Source organism: Lutra lutra, chromosome 4 (assembly GCF_902655055.1).
Source record: "Lutra lutra chromosome 4, mLutLut1.2, whole genome shotgun sequence".
Classification (NCBI taxonomy): Eukaryota; Metazoa; Chordata; class Mammalia; order Carnivora; family Mustelidae; genus Lutra; species Lutra lutra.
Window position 1 is genome coordinate 15,647,059 of NC_062281.1, and position 11,788 is coordinate 15,658,846.

Sequence of the window (11,788 nt, forward strand, 5' to 3'; positions counted from 1 at the left end):
AACCCCAGCCCTTGTGGATTCGACCTCTCGGCCTCCGGTCACACTCTTCCCTCCTCAAAGTGAGCTCCATGCTTGGCTTCCTCCTTCCATCCGCTCGGCCTCCAGGATGATTCCACCTCCCTCCTCTGTCCCGGGGCTGCCTCCAGCCAGCCCAGTACACAGAGGTCTGACCTCCAGGTCCTAGATTCCTGTGGCATTTGCATGGACGCCCACTCTGCACCCTTTCACACTACAGTGGTGTTCCTTTGGGTTTGGGCATGCATCACAGGGGCTGTCTCCTGCGCCACTGCTAGGGACTGCAGCCCCCTAGCCCATCCCTCCTACAAACTTGCCTCCTCTCCAGATCAATCTAGTGTATCTCCAGCCCGCGAGCCAAAGCCATGTACCTGAACCTGGGTCTGACATCCCTCCCCTACCCGAAAACTTCCTCAAGTTCGGCAAGGCCAGGGGGTACAAGCCAGATTCCTCGGCCTGGCATATGAGCTTTCTCTGAGCTAGCCCCAACCTGTGCTTTCAGTCTGACTCTCAGCTCTGCAGCCCCGCAAACCCGACCTTCCAGCTGATTTCACTTCCCCTACAGAGCCTGCGTCTGTCATCTACCAACCATGTCTCCAGGGGCAAGTTCTTGAAGCTATCTGGGCCTCTGTGGAATAAAGACAGTAATAGTATCTACCTCTAGGACTGTTACAAGGGTGAAATGAGTTAATGTTTGCAAAGTGTAATGGGGCTGGGCTCATAATGCTGGGTCTGCGGTCGTTGTTGGCCCCACTGCTCCCTCTCTCCAGCGTCAACTTCCCTAGCAGCGACATCCACAGTACGGGCTGCTGACCTTGAAGCCTCCTCCACAGATGCCACCAGGGCCCCCACTGCCCAGAGAGCCGGGGCACTGTCTACATTGTCGCAGGACCACAGTGACTTGTCTTCACCCATCAGCAGTCAGTAAGGTCCTGTGGTTAGACATGGTGGCCTATTCCCTTCTGGGACTCCCATGTCCCTCATTGGAGCTCTGGGGACCCCACGTCCCTCAGCAGAGTACGGCAGCATGATTAGTGAAAGTGGAGTCTGGCAATCTCAAGTTCACACCTTGGCTCTGACACTAACTAGCTATGCAAACTCAGAGAAGTTACTGAACCTCTCTGAGCCCCAATGTCTACTGATGCTCATCTCATTCTCACCGAGTTGTTGCGAGAACAAATCCAATGATGTCTGGAGAAGCTGACATGGTGTCTGGCTCAGAGGAGGCCCTCGATGAAAGTCAGTTTCCTTTCCACTTTTAATACATGTTGAGCTCAGGTCTTCCCCAACTTGAATGGAAGCGGGCAGGGGCAGGGACCATGTCTCAGTCCTGTAAATGAGAGGATCTCTGCGCTCATAGTCATTGTTCAATAAACACATGAGCCCCAACAGTATGAAGCTTGAAAGAAGCAGCTTCCTGCGAAGTCCCTCCTTGGTCCCCAGGTCAGGGTGGAAAGGGTCAACATCTAAGTGACCCTGGGGGGTGGCAGGCAAGGTAGAGGCTGGAGGGGACAGGAGACTAAAATGAATTTGATTTGTGGCCAACTTGCTTCTGGCCAAAACCCCACCACTCCCCTCCTTTTAAAGGGGGAATAAAGGATGCTGCTCCCAGGGGACATCCAGTGTCCCTTTCCACTGCCACCTCCAGAGGCTGCGAGACACGATGGACGTTCCAGACTCCAGCCAGACCCAGCAGTATCTCCTTTCTGGCTACAGGAGGGAGAGAGGAAGCCGTCCCTGTCCTGGCTCCAGCTCTATTTGCTTTGCAAGGCAAGGCCATCCCTGCGGGCCTCGATCCATGGCCCCACTCCAGGCTCTGGCCACCCTCTCGTTACCTAATGCTTTCCTAATCTGCAGTTTACGCAAGACGAGTACAAATCTCTCTGAGAACACCGAGAGAAACACCCCACCAGCCCCCTCCCGGGCCAGCCCGCACCCCACTTCTGTACAGTTGGTTTCATCATGGAGGGGCTCACTGTTCATTCCCATGTGGACCACTTGGTGGGTCACTCAGAGCTCCATTTCTCCCATAAGGCTTCACCCCTCCTCCACCATCCCAGTCTGTGCCTTCACCCCTCCTCTGCCACCTCTTGAAATGGATTGGAAATTCTATTCTATACAGAACGGTGAGCAAAGCCTTACATCTTTCTGTCTTGCTACGAGACAGTAGATCTTTCAACGAACACTCCTGGAACGATTAGACAATTGATTGTTTACATATATAAAACTTGGTTCATGTCACATATAAAAGTTAACTCAAGGTCTCAAAGTGGATCACTGACCTAAATATAAAACCCAAAACTCTAAAGCTTTCAGAGCAAAGTAAATGTAGGATAGATATAATCTTTGTAGCATCGGGTTAGGCAGAACTTTTCTTCTAACAGAAAATAGGTAAATCATAAAGGAAAAAAAGTGGTAAATTGGGCTTAATAAAAATGTAAAACTTTTTTCTTTGTCTTGTTTCTTAAATTCCACATATGAGGGAAATCACACAGTATTCGTCTTTCTCTGACTGACTTATTTCATTTAGCGTTATACTCTCTAGCTCCATCCATGTTGTTACAAATGGCAAGATTTCACTCTTTTTCACAGTGGAATAGAATAGAATAGAATAGAACATACAGAATGGAATATAATATGTATAATCACATCTTCTTTATCCAGACAAATAAACAAAAAGACTCCCGGCTAAGGAGAACAAACTGGTGGTTATCAGAGGGGAGGTAGGGGAGGATGAGGGAAATAGGTGATGAGGGTTAAGTGTACACTTGTCATTATGAGCACTGAGTAATGTACAGAACTGTTGAATCACTATATTGTACACGCAAAACTAATGTAACATTGTATATTGATTATATTGGAATTTTTAAAAATCAATATTTTTGTTTTAATGTGAAACTTCATCTCCTCCAAAGGTACTCTTCAAGAACATGAAAAGACAAGGAAGAACTACCTGCAAAATGTATCTTAGATAAAGAACTTGTATCTGGAAAATAAAAAAATTTCCCACAATTCAATAAGAAAACCAACATCCCAACTGAAAAGTAGGCAAAATACTTGAGCTGAGACTTCAGCAAGGAGGAGAAGGAGATGGCAGGTGAGTGCAGAAGAAGATGCTGGGCCTTGTTATTTGTTAGGGAAATGGAATCTAGAATCATCATTAGATACCACAACACATCTACCAGAACGGCTAAAATATCTATTGATTTCTCATCAAGTTAAACATATGATCCTACAATCCAAACTTCTAGGTATTTACCCAAGAGAAATGAAAAGATATGTACATGAATATGAACATGAATGCTTGGGGCAGTTTCATTCATAACCCCAAAGTGGAAACAACCCTGATGTCCCTCAACTGATGAAAGGATAAACAATATGTGGTATATCCATGCAATGGAATATTACTCAGCAATAAAAAAAAAAAAAACACTGGTATATATTCAACAGCACAGAGAAATCTCAAAAGCATTCTGCTAAGTGAAAGAACACAGACACCAAAGATTATGTCCATTTGACTCCCAAACTCTAGAGACAAATCAGATCAGTGATTGACAGGGGCTGTGGGTAAATGAGGAGTTCGCTACAAAGGGCACAAGGGAACTTCTTTATGGAAATGATTAATATGTGAGATTTGATATCCATTTGATTGACAAATGGAAACATTTGGCAAATCTCATCCATCCATTCACTAGACAAAGGTGACTTTTAATGTAGGGATATTACATCTTCATGAATGTGACTTTTGCTTTTTTAAAGGTTTTATTTATTTGACACAGAGGGAGAGAGATCACAAGTAGGCAGAGCAGCAGGCAGAGGGAGAGGGAGAAGAAGGCTCCCCACTGAGCAGGGAGCCCAATGTGGGGCTTGATCCCAGGACCCTGGGATCATGACCTGAGCTGAAGGCAGCCGCTTAACCCACTGAGCCACCCAGGTGCCCCGAATGTGACTTTTAAATAACAGAAAATAGAATAAAGTAAAATAAAAGGTAAATCTGATGGCACTTGTCCTTCACATCATGAGGATAAAATGACATTAATAATAGTAACAGCCAACATGGAGCAGGCACTGTCCTAAGAATTTTTCCCACATTGTCTCATGTCAACCTCAAACAATCCCTGCAGGTCCTCAAGCACACCAAGCACTTTCCTGTCTCAGGGTCTTTGCACTTGCTGTTCCCTTTACCTTCTGTCAGACAACCCCATCTCCCATATCCCACTGGTCTCTACTCAAATGTCACCTCCTCAGAAGAGGCCTTTTCTCCAAAACGGTATCTAAATATTCTATCTAAAATAGTCCCTTCACGTATCACTCTCTATCCCTTCCCTAGTTTTATTTTCTTCGCAGAGCTTAGTACTACCTGCCATTATACCATACACTCTCCATAAGAATGTCATTCTTGGGGCGCCTGGGTGGCTCAGTGGGTTAAGCCTCTGCCTTCGGCTCAGGTCATAATCCCATGGTCCTGGGATCGAGCCCCACATCTGCATCTAGCTCCCTGCTTGGTGGGGAGCCTGCTTCCCCCCTCTCTCTCTGCCTGCCTCTCTGCCTGCTTGTGATCTCTGTCTGTCAAATAAATAAATAAAATCTTTAAAAAAAAAAAGAATGTCATTCTTTCACTCATTCCTTCCATTAGACCAACACCCACCGAGTGCCCACCCTGGGCACATGTGGGCAAAGCCCAAGCTCCAAGAGGCAGACAGATGCCCCGAGGCCAAGGGAGTGTTGACCGGCTTCCCTTCTCCCTCCTGCAGTCCCTCTCAACACCTGGGGCAACAAGAGGCTTGCCTGTGTTAGGGTCGGAGAAGCTGCAGCCTGGAAAGAGCGCTGGTCTAGGAGTTAAGACACATTTACACCAGACCTTCCAACATCCCCTTGGAGACCCCAAGCCCGGCATCTCACCAAACAAGGCCTCAATGTCCCCACTTGTAACATGATTTGACATGTTTCAAACGGTAGCATGAATGGAAATGCCTTAAGACACTGATTAAAAACACATGCCCCTTCCCCATAAAATATGAGTCAGTAGATCGTGCCTGGGGTCCAGGAGTCAGCGTTCTTAACCCTCACCCAGGACAATAAGGTAGGTGGTCTAGGAAATAAATTTTGGATATTCACGATGTTCCAACTACTTTTCAGCTGCAAAAATCTTCCTCTGAATAAAATTTTACCCAGAAAACCACATATATTATATGTAAACCAGAGAGGACCTGGGCAGGGGAAGGGAGCAGGATGATGCTGGTTCCTCTTCAAGTTTGTCCTCTGACACTCCCTCCTTCCCATCACTCAGTGGTCCCAGACACCCTAGGGTTCCTTGGAACACAGTTCAAAAACCACCACTCTAGAGGTTCCCTAATCCAATCATTGCATAAATATTGGTGAACATTTATCATGTGTTAGGCACTGTTCCAGATACTGGGTATCCAACAATAAACCCAACAGAGAAATCCCTCTTCTAACAGATTTCGCATTTACAAGGGTGACTTGCATGGGATGGTTTGCATGTATTAGCTCATTTACCTTTTTTTTTTAAGATTACTTATTTAGAGAGAGAGCGTGTGTGTGCAAGCAGAGGGAGAAGGGGAGAGAGAATCTCAAGCACACTCCACGCTGAGCACGGAGCCTGACATGGGGCTTGATCTCATGACCCTGAGATCATGACCTGAACTGAAATCAAGAGTCAGACACTGAACCGACTGAGCCACCCAGGCCCCCCCTGTATTAGCTCATTTAATTCTTACCAGAACTCCACCAGACAACTACCAATATTTGTCATATTTTACAGGCCCAAGGAGAATAAATAACTTGCCCAAGGTCATAAGCCAAGGTTTGAACCCAGAAATTGTAGCTCTGGCCAACATGCTCATCCGAAATCCTGCCCAGTTCTCTATGAGCACAGGAGGTCTGCGGGAGTCCACTGGGTGGACGGAGGAAGGGGGCGGAGGGGGAGGGGGGCCTGTCTGCCTGCCTTTCCCTGTGCAGGCTCAAACCTATCTCTCCAGCACTCAGGCCCTCTGGGGTTAAGACTCCGAGCCTGGGCTCCAGGTGAAACCAGATCCCGTATGACTTCAAGTTGACGCAAGTGGCCTTTCTACCTGCAGGGACACTGAGAGGCTCATCTCTGGGGCATAGAAGAATGTTCTGTCTGGACCAGGGGCTGAGTTTATTCTGGTCCCCGCTGCATCGCTTGGCCTGCTGTGGTGAAGACGCCCGTGGCCAGCAGCTCTGCCAGTGTTCCTAAGTGGACGGGCGACATCGATACGTCTGTAATGAGAACATTAGCACCGAGTAAGGAAGCAGAGTGGGGACGCGGCCAAGGGAATGCTGAGTAAGGGCTGCGCACACATGAACAGATGAACTCTTCCAACAGGAGGTGGGGGGGGGGTGGCTAGAGGTCATTTACGCCCAGGCCGCTCTCTGCCAGCAGGGAAAGCGAGGTCCAAAGGGAGGAGGTGGCTTGTGTAGGATTGTCTCGGCTAGGTGCTCAGGCTCCTGCCATTGCCTCTGAGGTCCAGAGTGACAGCATTGGTGATGGATTAGAGGCAACGTGATGCAAGGCCATATCTCGGTCCCATCTTTTGCCAAGCTCTGGGACTTTGAGCGCTGAACAAGTGAGCCTCAGTTCCCCACACGTATGGTGGACGCGGGAACTGCGTGGATTCCGAGAGATAATTCATGCAACACCCCCGATACCAAGCTGCTACTCTAAGTAGTGCCTTCTCTCCCCTCTCCTCCTCCCAGATTCACCCAAAACCGACCCATTTTCAGGAATTAGCTCATCTTAACTGAGAACTGTTAGGTCTCTGCTTGTAAATGGGTTTCAACCCCAGGCTGCGCTGACTGTGGTTGGTGGGCTGGCAAGGTCCTCCATGCCCACTCATGAGAAGCAGTGTTTAGGATTTTTTTTGATGGCTGGATTGACTTGCTGCTTTTGACCATCGTTGACGTGGGTTACTGGGTAGCCAACACTGGCTGAGCATTTTGTAAATGTCAGGGAAATGCTTTACAGGCAGGATCTCATTTCAACTGCACAGTCTCGGGAGGCGAGAATTCCTACTGACCCCATTTCACAAATAAGGCAACTGAGGCTGAAGTGGGTGAGTACTCGGGCCCCACTTTAAGCCCTGTGCCTCTGTGACTCCAGGCTCCTCTCTTTGCCACCCTACTGGCAGGAACTAAGCTACCCCTGCCTGAGCAGAAATTGGCCACGTGTTAATTCTCTTAATCCCTTCTCTCCTTGTGGGATCCCAGGGAGACCCTGGGAATCGAGGTTGTATCGGCAAACTGGTGGTTTCCGGTCACAGGCCCCCTCCCCCTGCCCAGGGTGAGTTTCTGACACCCTAGGGGAGCAGGACTGCTAGACAAGGTCAGAGAAGCCAGACTACTTGCCCCTCAAGTGCCTACCGTCAAGGTCAGCAGGCCCCCAGGCAGCAGGTGGTGGGAAGGCTGACCCCCACAGCACTGCCCTGCTCCCTGCCACTGACCCTCCCCTCCAAACGGATCCCCCAGGGCAGTCAACACTGACTTTGACAAGCCTGCAAACCAGAAGGGAAAGAGCAGGGAAGATGGAAGAGGGAAGGGAAATGATTAAGAATGACAAGACGAACACTAATCTCTGACTACACTCCCAGGCCAGGTCCTTGCTGTGATTTACCCCCGGTCCTGCCTGTAGAGCACTCTGCAAAACACTTACTCCATGTACCATTTTATGGATGAGGAAATTCTGGGTCAGAGGGGGTTTTGCAATTTGCTGAAGATCACAGGGCGTTTAGTAAGCAGCTAGGCTGGGATGCAAATCTGGGTCTGTCTCACCTCCCAGGCTGGGTTCCTTCCACTTTGAAGCGATGTGCCTGACTCTCAAGGCGGCTGTGTGGCACCCCGGGCCTGGCCCTGGACAGGCATGACTTCGTGTAACCACCACCGCCTGAGCCTGGGGAGTGGTCGTTGCTGCCACCAAGGCAGAGAGAGGTCAGGTGACTTGTCTCATTCCTAAAGCTAATCAGGTACCGAGCTAGGATTTGTGACCAGGTCCCTCTACCCCTGAAGTTCAAACTTCATCCTCTTTACTCCTAGCTTTGCAGAGTGTCCAATGCAAAGCGTTTTCCCTTGAGGGAGGTCAGGGTATACTGACATGATAAGACTGTCACTGTGAGAATAAGACAGAAAAGTTGAATCCCTGCCAAAATGGGGGTAGCAGGTCACCTACACGTTAAAGGCACATTCTTTAGGGTGAGACTCTGCATGTCAGGGTCCCATCCGTTCTCTGGGTGACCTCGGGCAAGTTATTTCACCCTCTGGGCCTTCGTACTTACCTGCAAGACGGGACAAATAACCATGCGTCTGAGAAATACTGAGGGTTCGGGGGCTGCTGGGGGAAATGTCATCCACAGATTCACTTCCCCAGAGAAGAAGTAAGAAAGATGCTTATCAGCAGGAAACCAGCTCTAACTCCGGCTACGGAGAAAGAAATTTCCGGATACGAGAAGCAGCGACTGCAAAGTGGCTCTTCTTTTCCCTCTCGGGTGTGGCTTTCCCACTGGGACATGGGAGCGATGCTGGGCTGACGACTTCCTGGCCGCTGAGGGCTGCGGCCTCTGCCCAGGCGCAGGGCACGGACTGAGCAACCGTCCCCAGGACGGCAGGGAGCAGATCGGCTGGCGCTCCACCTCCAGAGACCAGACACCCTCTTGACTCAGAGCCCGGATGAGAAATGTGCCTGGAGTGTACAAGAGCCCCGACTCCCACAGGCCTTCCTCTTTAGCCAGAGGGCACGCCTTCCTTGCAGGGACATCTCCCCAGCTCACCCCCGCGGTCTTCGAGCTGATGAGGGATGGAATGACAGTTTGTGAGGGAGCAGCACAGCCCCCCCACTGGCTCGGCCATGAACAGATGAGGAAACTGACAGAGACACTCATGGAGTCACTGGTCTAAAGGTCAGACCGAGACACTGATTTTTCAAAATGTCATGTCCCGTGGCAAGAAAAGTCACTGACACATTCCATGGAAACACCTCACATTCACCTCCTTCTGCTCTAGACATGTTCTGGAAGGTCACACCAGCCAGCACCCCAAGGAGCCAGAGCAGCCGGGCAGGGCCTGGGGAGGCTGGGTCCGCAGGGACCGTGCCTCCAGGTCTCGGCCTCTATTTCCTCTCACTGAAAATAGGGGCAGTGTAGGCTTAATGTGTTTTATAAATAAGCTTTCCATTTTGGAATAATTTGAGGTGTATAGGAAAGTTGTAAAGATAGTACAGAGGCCCTCACTCGGTTTGCTCCAAAGTTACCCATCATTCCCGTGGTACAGTTGGCACAATTAAGAAGCCAACACTGGCGCATTGGTATCCATTCAACTCCAGACTTTCTTCAGATTTCACTCATTTTCCCATTAACAGCTTCTTTCTGTTCCAGGACACCACACCGCATTTAAGACTAAACAAATAGTCTGTAAGGTTTAGAAAGTCCCCTCCCAGTTCCAAAAACAAAGGGACAAGAGGCCTTAAGGGCTTTGGGTGTGTTAATTAGCAAATGAATGCCATGCTGTGTGACTTTGGGCAAATCCCTTACCTTCTCTGAACCTCAGGCTCTTCATCTCTCCAAAGGGGGTAATAGTAGTACTGCTTGCTTTATAGGGGTGCCAGGAGGTAATCCTTTGCTAATCCTTTTAGAACGCCATGAGCACCCCATTGATAATCTCAGCTGGTAGAAATCATAGCCCGACAACAGGACTAATCCCTCATACTTACACTTCCTGGCAGAAAATGTCCCAGTAAAACGGCTACTCCAAAAAGAAGACTTTGTGTCGCTGACCTAATCTGCAAAGCACAGGACAGGAAGGGACAAAGACCAGCAGTTCCCAGGACTGGGCTGGAGTCTGCCCCTCTCCCCGCTGGCTGAGGAACCTTGGGCAGACAGTCCAGACTCTGGGTCTCAGCATCCACATCTGTTAAATGGGAACAGATCACCCACCTTACAAGGTTGCTGAGAAGACAGAGTGAGGTACGTGTCGTCAAACATCTGGGAAGACTGAGGTGTGACGTTTGGCTGCATCTTGCCTTTCTACCTCTTCTAGGAACCACAAGTCGACTGTAGTTGAGATCCTTGCAGAATCCACCAAAACCTGATGGGCGTGGTTCCGCAGGGCTGGTAATGAGATCCGCTCTCCTTTCCCCCCCCGCCCCGCCCCCAGCGGGGGGAGGGGGTGATTAACTAAACACTTGCCCTCCCTTTCCCTGCCAAAGCCTCGTTGACAAGCCAATTCCATAATCTTCATTGCCGCAATGCCTTTCCTTGCCCAGAGCGAAATTAGACAAGGAACCCAGGCACCCAGTTGTGCTGTTTAAAAGGGAGATCAAAACTATTCCCATGATCAGTCTGGCAAAGATCGTTACGGGACCTATTTCCACAGAATCGCGGAATCATTCTGCTTTCCCAGGATGGCAGCTGAAGGGACGGAAGAAGGAAATCAAAGAGTATCACTTCCGTTTAAAGATGAGCAAATGAGAACTACAGTGGCAGATCTGTTTGTTCAAGGTCATACGGTGGAAGGGATTCCAAGATAGGACAAGACCCCGGTCCCAAGATTTCTGTTTCCTTGGTTGTGGCTCTCTGAGCTGCTGAAAGACATCCATCCATCCATCCATCCATCCACCCATCCGTCCAACCATCTGTACTGGCACTGGGCACCTTCCTTGTGGCAAGCACTGTGCTGGGTGCTGGAGAACCAGGTGTGAATACGACTGTCACAGTCCCTGACCCCACGGAGCTTCCCATTCAGTGAGCTAGGCCTGAGGCTGGGTCATCTGTTTCCCAAAGGTCCACAGTGCGTGGCACATGGCGAGTCACAGTGTTTACTCAATCCTGCCTCTCTCATCTTGGGTAATGCTCCCACCTGTATGACTCATGCACTGGGTCTTTTGGAAGAGGTTAAGTAGGTTAAAAGCTCAGTATTTGTATTTACCTCAAACCACCTCTTTCAGTCATCATCTCCTACCGGACGACTTTTATGCTGCCGTGTGCAGACACAACAACAACACTGAGCAAGGAAGGAGTCCAAAGACCCGAATTCAAGTCCCAGCTCTGAGCCACTTACCCTGGAGTCTCTACTGAAAGACACCGGTGACTCAGTTTTCTCATCTACAAAATGGAGCAAATAATATTTGTCTTGCCTAGTTCACTCAGCTTCTGAGAATATAGAAGGGGGAAAGAGGAGGGGGAGGGCAAGAGTAAACCTTCTAGAAGATGAGCTATGAACAAAAGGTTATGGAGATGTTACTTGCATGATTTACTCCAAGAAGTAGGTTGAGGACACAAGGGGAAATAAAAGTGACCAGCTTTCCACACGGTGCTCGCACACTCATTCCAAACTTCTATAGCGCAACTGGGTTGAAATTGCCCCAGATTTGTTCCCACCCGGGAAGAGATTACATTTAGGTATCTGTGGCGTCACGTGCCATCCCAGCCAATCCTGACCCATATTTGTCTCCACTTGGTACATGTAACAACAGTACTAAGATATGTTGTAACCTTAATTGCTTGCAAAGTGTTTTGAAATCCTTAGATTAAAAAGCTCAGTGCAGTCCAAAGTATTAGCCTTCTGTGTGCCCAAGGAGTTCCACGGAGCCTTGTCTAGATTTGTTGGAACAAGGAGACACCACACTGCGTATTCTGAGACCACAGGACCTTCGAGCTTTAAAGGTTTTATTCATGGGATGACCCTAGACCAACCCCCGGCTTCCTAGTTTCTAAGCTACTGGGGCATTTGGCCATCTCCCCGC

At 49.2% G+C, this 11,788-nt stretch overlaps 1 long non-coding RNA gene across 5 annotated transcripts in view; it reads right to left on the minus strand.

Annotated features, from left to right (window-relative positions):
* LOC125098520 (uncharacterized) overlaps positions 1-8,791 on the minus strand; it is a 56,325-nt gene extending 47,534 nt beyond the window's left edge. For 2 of the 5 annotated variants that reach the window (XR_007126855.1, XR_007126856.1), the window contains exons 1-2: positions 8,328-8,790; positions 6,111-6,279 (exon numbers count right to left, since the gene is read on the minus strand). This is a non-coding gene — a long non-coding RNA (uncharacterized LOC125098520). Of the gene's footprint in view, positions 1-6,110; positions 6,280-8,327 lie in introns of all 5 variants that reach the window. The other 3 variants (XR_007126857.1, XR_007126853.1, XR_007126854.1) reach the window with 3 other exon arrangements.
* Between the last annotated feature and the right edge of the window lie 2,997 nt (positions 8,792-11,788).